The sequence below is a fragment of the Megalobrama amblycephala genome, linkage group LG15, assembly GCF_018812025.1.
Source record: "Megalobrama amblycephala isolate DHTTF-2021 linkage group LG15, ASM1881202v1, whole genome shotgun sequence".
Taxonomy (NCBI): domain Eukaryota; kingdom Metazoa; phylum Chordata; class Actinopteri; order Cypriniformes; family Xenocyprididae; genus Megalobrama; species Megalobrama amblycephala.
The window spans coordinates 3,477,945-3,489,499 of record NC_063058.1 but is presented as its reverse complement, the minus strand read 5'-3'; positions in this window follow the sequence as shown (position 1 = coordinate 3,489,499).

Genomic DNA, 11,555 nt, shown 5'->3' with positions numbered 1-11,555 from the left:
TGGCAGTGAACGGGACCAACGAGTATGAAGCTCAAGAAAGTGTCTCCATCCACATCCATCCATCATAAACGTACTCCACACTGTCACAGTACAGAGGATTACAGACAGGTAAGTAGACTAAAAACCAATTATTAAACAGGGTTGTTAAAAATTGTTAATTATTATTTTAGGGGCTGCTTAAATGACACCTTTCCAACTGGAAAACTGAATACCTTTAATGCATTCTTGCCATTCATTAGCATGTTTAGTCTAAAGGTTTGCGTGTTTGAGTGTGTATGTGCGCAAGAAGCTTGGTATTTTTATTTTTAAAAAAGCAAAATTACTTGTCTGGTCCGCATATGCTATGTCCTACACCTTCAACTTATTTAACTTACGGGAAAAAAAAAAAAAAAAATGTAACCGATGCAACATCAGTTACGCTTTCTTCCTAAGTTGAATGTGGAAGGCAGTCTGGCAGAAGCTAAATATTTTTTCCAGAAGCTATGGATATTCTGGATATGCATATCCAGAAGCTATGGATATTTTACTCCATAATGTGTTAAATATGGATATTTTTCTTACACAAATGCATCGCTTCGCTTCAGAACCCCCCGGAGCCGTGTGGAGTAGCCTGCATTGGATTGATGTACTTTCTTGAGCTTTATATTGTTGGTCCTGTTCACTGCCATTGTAAAGCTTAGTTGTTATTTATTCAGGATATTTATTAATATAATAACCTATTATAACCTATTGCGTTCATCAGAAAGAAGAATGTCATATACACCTAGAATGGCTTGAAGTTGGGTAAACTTTGGGGTAATTTTAATTTTAAAGAGAACTAATCATTTAAGCAAACTTTTTGGGGTATTATTCCATAAAACTTAGTTGTTGTGTGTGTATAACTGTTCAGAACTACGTAACTATGTGCTGATTAGCATCTTTGAGCTATGCTGAAAAGTATCTAAAATTGTCACTACTGAAATTTACGACCGGTCCGAAACGGTTTCGGTTGTGACATCATTGATCGCTACCAAAACAAACCGTCACTACCAGAAATGTGCAGTCACGCCCGAAACAAGGGATGTTTTGTCAAAAATAAAGTATATTGAATTATCAGCAAAGATGTTATTATATGTGTTTGGTTAGATGCCCCCCCCCCCCCCCCCCCCCCCCCCTCTTTAGACAATTCTAAAGATTTCATTGGGCATGTCAATCACAGTGTGGATTTCCTACGCTGCAACAAATTCTAACCCCTAAATCTACCCTACACACTTAACGTAACCAGTGAAATTGATAGCAAGGTGGAGTTTGCACGGAATAGTGTGATAAACAAAATGGCAGTTCAGGAGAGAAGCAGTTAATAAGATTGTGCGATACAAGATTGCTGAGCCGGGTCGTCTAACTTCCCAACCAGACATTGGCATATTTTTAGTTTAAATACATTTGTTTAGCTGACCACCATAAGTGACCATTTGTTTATTCTAAAACCACTCCAAACAACGGAGTGCTCGAGACTCTTTAGCTTCGCCCATGGCATGCCTCCAGGAGCTTGACTGTTTTCGGAAAAACACGGTACCACTGTATCTGTCTTTTATAAATCTGATAAAACTAAAGAATATTCGGAGATATAAAGGATGCAATACTACTTAAGATTAATATGAGATTAGCAGAAACTGTGTGTTATGTCCCCTTTTATGTTTGAAAATAAAGACTGACATATTTTAAGATATGTCAGTGCAAGTTGATTTCAGTTAAATCAGCTCAAACATGCAATTTAGTCTAGGAAATTTAGTCTTACTCTATAGCTTAAGCTTTGTCTGTGAAACTGGAGGGTGACACTATCAGTCTGGTGCAGAGAAAAGGAAAGTGAGCAAGATAAGTTTAAATGATGAATTTCAAAAAATGCTGCATTGGTTCATTGGTTTAATTCAGCATTTGTAAGTGCTTTGAAAACACTTTGCCAATGTAACAACGGTATCAGTGTCATGCATGGTATTGTTATCGTGGACACTTCAACATACTTAATTTATTATATAAATTATTTAATAATTATTTAATAACTTAATAATTATAGATACCTTATTATAGCATTGTTTAGATTTTTAGAACACATGTGAGCTTCTTTTCCATCGACCAGTTACATTTTACAATAATGCGTATGTAGTCCCCTACCCTCTTAGGATTTACAACGCCCAAGTTCTGTTAGGGTGGAGCACCAGGTTCTGGTAATATGACAAGTTTTTAAATTATTACACACCTCTGATATTAATAATAGTTATAAGCTAAGCCTTAAGCTTTTCCCTTTTTTTTGTAGCCAGATAGATGCTGTAAAAACACCTAGGTTAAAGGACTTAACAATACAGGCAAGTATAACCAGGTAAGTATGGGTAAGTATAACAAACTACAATGTTGTATTATCACAGAAAGTGGATCAATAAATACTCAAGATGTCAATAAATAGATTAAATAAAATAAGATCATAAATAAATCAATAAATAAATAATGAATAAAGAATAATACAGTTATACAGTAAAGAGTCTAATATCACTTGTATAATAACACCCCTAATAAAGTACTCAGTTCACATGGTTTCTTCCAAATATAACTATTGTAAAATAATCTTAGTATCTGCGGATGACTGAACCGGATGTAACGAAAACGCACCAATCTATAACCATATATAGACACGGAAATGATGACGGGCTATTGTACTGCTAGTTGAAGGCTTAACTAGACAGTAACCATAGCAATAATAAACATTCAGACAACAAACACATATAAACTACATATTTGTGGGCCCACACACACAAATGCATTTACAAACACCACCGTTGCAGGCCCGAGTCGTTGCTTGAGTGCGTTGTGGCCTAATAAAACACAAACTGGCCTCTTCACTCCAATGAGCAAAATAAACAACACTGAGTAAGTTACCTCGATCCAGGTGTAGTGGCGCAATCAACCACGACAAGCGGTCCGCTCGGTCTCTCACTCACTCCGCCGCCGGCCACCAAAGTCCTCCGTAATGCAGTGCACTATCCAGCGGTGCCAGAGGAACTCTGAATCATGCGGGGACTCAGAGCGCTATCTGGGGTTGCGACCACTCTCTTTCGGAACCAGAGGAGCTCGCAGTGTAAAGCCGATCAGAGCTTGTATCGTTCGTATGTCCTTCAACAATGTCTTGTCCCAATGATACACTGTTACTCCCAATAACTGTCTTGTCCGAACGTAAACAGTGTTATTCGCGTGATGCGTAGTCCATTAAACTCACTTAGAATACTCAAATAAGATAGCGAACTATATAAAAACACTGACAGAGTAGATTCTTGTCGAAAAAAACTCCCACTTTACAAACAAAACAATCTTAAAACTGCAACCTCCAACGGAGGAAAATAACCTGCGTGTCACTCTCTTCAATCATTTAACTGTTCTCCCCACTGAATCATAACCCACCAATCAGAATACACCTGCCAGTAAAAGGGGTGGGACCATAACTTACACAAGCCAATCCAAACAGACGACTTTACTTAACCAAATTTGCATACACAGATTATAAATATCTTAAAAATAAACAAAGTAAGGACTCAACCTTAAATGTGTACATTTAAAAGGCACAAGGATTAAACCCAGGTTACACGTACATTTGCTGCATGAAAATGTGGTCTTGTTTTCACATTGATCTGAACAAAAGCAGCAGACAGGCTGAATAAAAATGCAAATTCACTCTCTGACAAGGAGGTGGCACTTACGGAACAGCAGAAATACAGCGGTTACCATGGTTACTCCTGTACACAAAGCAGCACCGCGCAAGTGCAACTTTCTGCGTAGATATGTATGTGTATATGCCTCATTCCACCACTCCAGACACGGGTGTCGTCACTCACATTAAGAATCAATGATGGCACAACATTGCGCTGCTTCTGGTTGTGAAACCACCGAGATTTAAACTCCCAAAGTAATGGGATAAGAGTCATTCTACGAAACGGGTGCCATTTCCACTTTGCATTTTTCAAAATTTTCATTATGAACAAACTTTTTTTAAACAAACCTACAAATTGAAAGATATGTTAATCCTTCAAAAAACATATTTTCCCACCTCAGGCACAAAATCTTTATTAACATTATCCTTTTAATTAAGGCAAGGAAGCCATTCTTGTACCATTGTATGCCATTGGAGTAGTAAAACAAGAAATAGATTTTTAAAATCTAATGTTTTCCTAATAGAAAAATGTCCCTTTTGTGGAAACCAATAGAAAGTCTGTAATTTAATATATATATTAACATGAAAATATATAAAATATATTAACATGAAACATGAATTTGACCTTTCAATGGCCTCATTGTTTGTACTGAAAAAATGAATTTACTTAAAAAATACAAATAAAGTTACATTTATCTGATCAGTCCACACAATAAGAACATCATTCAACATTAATTTATTTAATATTTCATTTTCTTTCCATAAACCTTTAACAATATGGGTGGTAACTGTGACAGGGTGGTAACTGATGTGACGGGGTGGTGTGGAAGTGTTTCTCTATATGATCTGCTGGTTTTAAACTTTAAAAATTGAGACCTTCAAATTGACTAAAAAGTGTGTGAGTGAGTGAATTAGTGAATTAATAAACCAAACAGTGTTGTCAAGTCTGCATTTTTCCTGAGAAATTGGGCTAGGCTACTTTTACATTGTTGCCGCAGGTTGTTTTTCATGTCCATGGGTTGAAGCGAGCCCAAATAATGCACATTTTACCAAGGGAACCCTGCCAAAAAAAAAGTTTTACCCCCCAAAATGTGATTTTTTTTAAATCAGGGGACATTTTGGGATAAAATTTACCACCCCGTCACATACCACCCCGTCACATTTTTGTGACGGGGTGGTAGAATTTCATCCCAAAATGTCCGCAAATCTCCCATGTGGTCAAGTTTCTCAACTAGCATACATGCATTCAATTTGAAATATAATTATCTTTGTATTAATAATGTAAAAAAATTAATAAAAAACAGTTTTCCCTATCTATTTTGCGTGACAGGGTGGTAAGTTTAAGCCTGACGGGCCCTACCTAACATGAAAAAGCAACAAATAAACAATGAAAAAAAAAAAAAATGTACATAGTTGCCTGCTTTTGTTCTTGGTGGCTGTAAGGCTCAAATGATGTCACTTAGGCTTTGTGATGTCATTTAAAGGAACAGTGCATTATTTATAGATAAAATAAGTTAGTGTGACGGGGGTGGTAAGTCAAACTGAGGGACGTGCACAAATCATAAAATATGTACAAAAAAAAAAAAAAATGTTTATTGTGAATAATTATATTTTGTGTAAACAGGGACACACATATAATCCTGAAAATAGTATATGTTTGAAAAAATATATAACTTATTTGGTGATATTTTAGATGCAAGTGGTCATGTTGGTTAAAGGCAGGAACACACCAAGCCGACGGTCGGCCGTCGGGCAGTTTTTCTTCGTCGGCCGACTAAGTTTCCTCGGTGTGTTCCGCACCATTGGCTGAAGTTGGTCCTCGTCGGCTTTGTTTCGGCCGATTCGACATGTTGAATCGGCGTTGGACCTCGTCGGGCCGTCGGGCCATCTGATCATTCTGATTGGCTGTTCAGCTACTGCCGCCTGCTGTTTCGGAAAGGCATTTCATCTCACACAGGCGCAGAACTGATGTGCTGCTTGGCCGTCGGCTGTTTAGCATCGGTTTGGTGTGGCAGCGCAACTTTGGACACAGACGGTGCCGAAGTGAGCAAACCCCGCAGTCTGCTTTCGTCGCCACTAGTTCGGCGTCCGTCGGCTTGGTGTGTTCTGGCCTTAACACGGACATGTGAAATTGGCTATGTAATAATGAAAAATGATTAAAAATAGTATGCTTAATCTTCAAAAACACTTGAATTAATAACTTTAAGCTTTGGAAACAGACTTTGGGACATTTTTTGTGCCTTATGCATCTGATCAAATGTTGCGGACCCAAATGGCACCCGTTTCGTAGAATGACTCATAACCTTTCACAAGTGAGAATGTGTTGGTTTACTCAATATTACGTTTTTACTATAGTACTTTTAATGTTTTTACTTGTACTATGGTAACGTTTTAATGTCCTGTTAGGTGCCAATGAGGCATCTATGTATCTATCTATGCCTGCTTGTAACGGACAGGGGAAAAAGTAACCAGCATTTACATGTTTTCAAACAGCCATTCATATTTTTGTATGAACAACTCCAAATATTTAAATACCTTAAAATATACTTTTCCAGCCCGGAAAAGTATTTATTCTCTATTATTCTGTTTTATAATTACTAATATTATTATTAGCAATATACTATTCTCTTTTGTAATTTTCATAACCCACTGGAAGATGTTTGTGCTCTTTTAAAGCATTAATTCACTAAATTGTGATAATTTTAACTGAAAGCAATCGTTAAACTCTATTAAAATTATATGGCAGAGTTATGTTATCTTATGGAAAGATAAACGGTTGTTTCCTCAAACTAATAAGGTGAAGAATCTTATTATACATCAAACAAATAAATGATAGATTAGAACTATCATCAGCTATCTCACATATAATATAAATTAGAAAATCATACCTTGATAATATACAGCAATTACATACAAGGTCTCTGGAAAGAGGTTTGGCAAAATGATATTTACGTTCCACGTACTTGAGCAGTCCGATGGCAGTGACGTCTGGTTGCTGCATAAGAATGAAGTGGGGAAAATCAATTTCAGCAGCCTTGAACACGAAGCTCTGTGGGATGCTGATCTCCTGGAGCACCAAAGGGTCCTAAAATTTGGAACACACCGAATGAGGCCCCGAAGTAGGTGCAGAAGGTCCTTAACGATCTGGAACATGCAGACAAAGGAACCTTGAAGAGAAAGATTTGCTCTCCTGAGCTTAACCTTGTTGCAGATGTGTCTGTGTGTCTTCTGCCTCTCTCAAAATGGGAAAAGATTGAGTTGTCATGCATTCATGTACATTAACAGCTGAATTTGTGTAAGATGTTGCATTTGTCAGCAGATTGACGGGGAACACAGAGGTAAGTGATATAAACAACAGCAGGTTTATTGAACAGAGATGATCAACAACACAGCAGTGATTACAGTCCAGGTAAGCAGGCTGGGAGAGGGAATGTCTTAGTGTAGCTTATCTGTGGGTGATGCAGTCTTGTGTTTCTTTCTCAGGAGATCCAGTGGGGCTGGAGAGCGTAGAGACAACAAAGAGCAGGAGCTGAGGAGAACTAGGACGGCCAGTAGGGACGGCCAGTAGGGACGGCCAGTAGGGACGGCCAGTAGGGACGGCCAGTAGGGACGGCCAGTAGGGACGGCCAGTAGGGACGGCCAGTAGGGACGGCCAGTAGGGACGGCCAGTAGGGACGGCCAGTAGGGACGGCCAGTAGGGACGGCCAGTAGGGACGGCCAGTAGGGACGGCAGGTAAGTGTAGCGCAGGTAAGGTTGAGACCAGACAGTGAACGAACGGGTGCAGTGCAGTATATGTGGAGCTGGTAGCTGATTGCCGGCAGGTGAAAGGAATCAGTGGTCGGGTGATTGGGATCTGGTGAATGTAGTGAGTGGTGACGGTGGTGACTGAGTTGACTCCCTGACAGCATTACAGATAGCTGTCACTGAGAATACTCATTTCTCTGAATGAGTATGAAGTGGATGAAGTGTAGTTTTCATCAGTTTGAGGTTTCCAAACATAGTTATGAATGGATTTGGATGAATAATTGTGGCCGCTCTTTGTTTCACCCACTAATGCTGAGGTCCTGAGGAATTTGTATTGTGGTCACAGGCCAAAACCTTTAGGAGTTAGTTTGTAGATGGGTGAATGACAGAAACTGCATGAGAAGTCCTGTCCTTCCTGAGCTTGGTACCAGAGGTCTTCTTCTTGCCCTCTAAGAGGTGACTGGGTATTGTCCTATAGCATATTTATCTCATGGCGTTGGACAGTTTGTTTGTGTTAGTCCACCAAGATCCGATCAAAATGAAAAAAACCACTGTTACAGACAGAGATGGGCCTGATCATAAACTGGGCCCTGAAATGTGTTGTTCACCACAACAGGCAACCTTCTTCCATTGCTCCATGGTCCAGTTTTAAAGCTCACATGACCATTGTAGGCACTTTCAGTGGTGGACAGGGGTCATCATGGGCACCCTGACCTGTCTGTGGCTACGTAGCCCTATATGCAGCAAACTGCGATGCACTGTGTGTTCTGACACCTTTCTATCATGTGCAGCATTTTTTGTTTGTTTGTTTGTTTGTTTGTTTGTTTGTTTGTTTGTTTGTTTGTTTGTTTTTAGCAGTTTGAGCTACAGTAGCTCTGGTCCAGAGAGAATAGCCTTCGCTCCCCACATGCATCAATGAGTCTTCAGCGTCCATGACCCTGATGCTGGTTCACCAGTTGTCCTTCCTTGCACCACTTTTGTTAGGTACGAATCACTGCATACCGGCAACACCCCACAAGACTTGCCATTTAAGAGAGGCTCTGAACTAATCATCTAGCCCTTGAACTAAATCACTATTTGGCCCTTGTCACTATTTTTTGCTTGCCCATTTTTCCTGCTTCCAGCACATGAAATTCAAGAATGGGCTATTTAATTGTTGCTTAATATATCCCATTCCTTGACAGGTGTTACAGCAGGGCAGACAAGGAAGAGGAGATACAAATCTAATAGCAGCAGTAGTAGTTTATTAAACAAAACTAAAATAAAGAAGGTAGTCCACAGGTGAGAAAACAATGTGATAAAGACAATACCAGAAAAAGAACTAAGGAAACTGAAGGCATATAAATACACAGGTGAATACGAAACTAAACAAGACACAGGTGAAAACCATAAGTAACCACGGAAGGCCGAGGTGGAGCCGGAAGGATGGAGAACCCCGGTGGAACCGAAGGGGAAGAAGACTCAGGAACAACCAAAGGCTCAGTAATTTGTGGTGGAGCCAAGGGGTTGACAGACCAAGGCAGAGTGGGAGGGATAACAGACCACTGTGTAACGGACCACTATGTGGCCAAGGGGGAGACAAGCCACAGTGGAGCCAATGAGGTGGAGCAATGACCTCTGTAGACTGCAGCATAGTCAGATATTCTTAAAGGGTTAGTTCACCCAAATATGAAATGTCTGTCATTAAGTACTCATGTTGTTCCAATTAAACCCATAAGACCTTCGTTCAACTTCAAAACACAAAGGGTTAGTTCACCCAAAAATGAAAAATCTGTCATTTATTACTCACCCTCATGTCGTTCCACACCCATAAGACCTTTGTTAATCTTCGGAACACAAATTAAGATATTTTTGATGAAATCCGATGGCTCAGTGAGGCCTGCATAGCCAGCAATGACATTTCCTCTCTCAAGATCCATTAATGTACTAAAAACATATTTAAATCAGTTCATGTGAACTGGCTCAATATTAATATTATAAAGCGACAAGAATATTTTGGTGCACCAAAACAAACAGAATAACTACTTATTTAGTGATGGGCGATTTCAAAACACTGCTTCATGAAGCTTCAGAGCATAAATGAATCAGTGTGTCGATTCATGATTCGGATCGCGTGTCAAACTGCCAACGGCTGAAATCACGTGACTTTGGCGCTCCAAACAGCAGATTCGACACACTGATTCAAAACGCTCCGAAGCTTCCTGAAGCAGTGTTTTGAAATCGGCCATCACTAAATAAGTAGTTATTCTGTTTGTTTTTTTTGGCTCACCAAAAATATTTTCGTCACTTTATAATATTAATATTGAACCACTGTACTCACATGAACTGATTTAAATATATTTTTAGTATATTAATGGATCTTGAGAGAGGAAATGTCATTGCTGGCTATGCAGGCCTCATGGAGCCATCGGATTTCATCTAAAATATCTTAATTTGTGTTCTGAAGATGTACGAAGGTCTTACGGGTGTGGAACGGCATGAGGGTAAGTAATAAATAACAGAATTTTCATTTTTGCGTGAACTAACCCTTTAAGATATTTTTGATGAAATCTGAGGATATCTGAAACACACAGAGGCAGCAACGTCATTGCATCTTGTGAGGTCCAGAGAGGTAGTAAAAACATTGTTAAAATAGTCAATGGGACAACAGTGGTTCAACCTTAATATTAATGAAGCATTGAGATTACTTTTTGCACGCAAAAACAAAACAAAGAACACATTTATTTAACAAATTTGTCTCTCCCCTGTCAGACTCGTACGGTATTTTCATTGCCGCGCTTCCGTGTTTATGTCCGAACGCCGACTCAATATTGGCCGGCTCCTGCGTCAGCATCACACACATGCATCATGCTGCTCACGTGAACAGGCATCGGCAATACTGAGCCGGCGTTCTGATGTAGAACCTGGAAGCTCTGCAATGAACATAGTATACGAGTCTGACAGGTGAGAAACACATTTTTTTAATAAAGTTATAATTTTTGTTTTGTTTTTACACACAAAAATTCTCGTCGCTTCATAACTTTTTTTTTTCAAATGATTTTTTTTAATTACCTTTAATAAAAACTTTATCATTTCAAATTTAATATTGCTTGCACTAGGCCTATTTCTGAATTCTCTCTATCAAATAAACCTGAGACATTCTTTCAAACACAGACTAGACATGAACACATTCAAATATCATCGCTATATCACTATCTCACTGTAAACATCAGTGTGCCAAGCTTGTAGCATCATACCCAAAAAGACTTGAGGTTGCAATTGGTGCCAAAAGTGCTTCAACAAAGTTATTGAGCAAAGGCTGTGAAATGTTTATTTATTTATTTATTTATTTATTTTTAAATACATATATATATATATATATATATATATATATATATATATATATATATATATATATATATATATATATATATATTTGCAAAGATTTCAAACAAACTTCTTTCACATTGTCATTATGGGGTGTTGTTTGTGGAATTTTAAGGAAAATGATCAATTTAATCCCTTTTGGAATAAGGCTGTAACATAACATAATGTGGAAAAAGTGAAGCGCTGTGAATATTTTCCGGATACACTGTAACATAGACTTGGCTTGGCTTGGCATGGTGTGGCAAACACATGAACAAAACATAAAACTCACCAACAATTTGGTTTTCACCTGATCTCTGATTAGACGTTTTAATGAGACATTTGTATAATTAAATAGAATAATACTGAAAGTGACGTGACATGTAAACAATAGTGTCACATTCTAGAAATGTGTGTGCACACACACAACGGTGAATATTGAACACACACACACACACACACACAAACAAACACACAAAGCAGTGGACAGCCATTTAGTTAGTCTCTTATTGGCCTGTTTAGCTGAGCCATAGAACAAACAAAACAAGCCCTATAAAATGATAAAATGAACATATATTTTACAGACCCTTAATATTTAATGATATTAGTTGATTACATTTTATTACATGATTGCATTTGGTGGATTATACTTTCAATAAAACATTTGCAATGGGTTTGTAAAAGCTGTGTTTATGCATGTTTCTCCATTTACACTGTTCTGACCAGCAGGGGTCAGCAGCGTGTGATGATCCGAACGCTTCGAAACAGTGAATCATTGCTCAATTGATT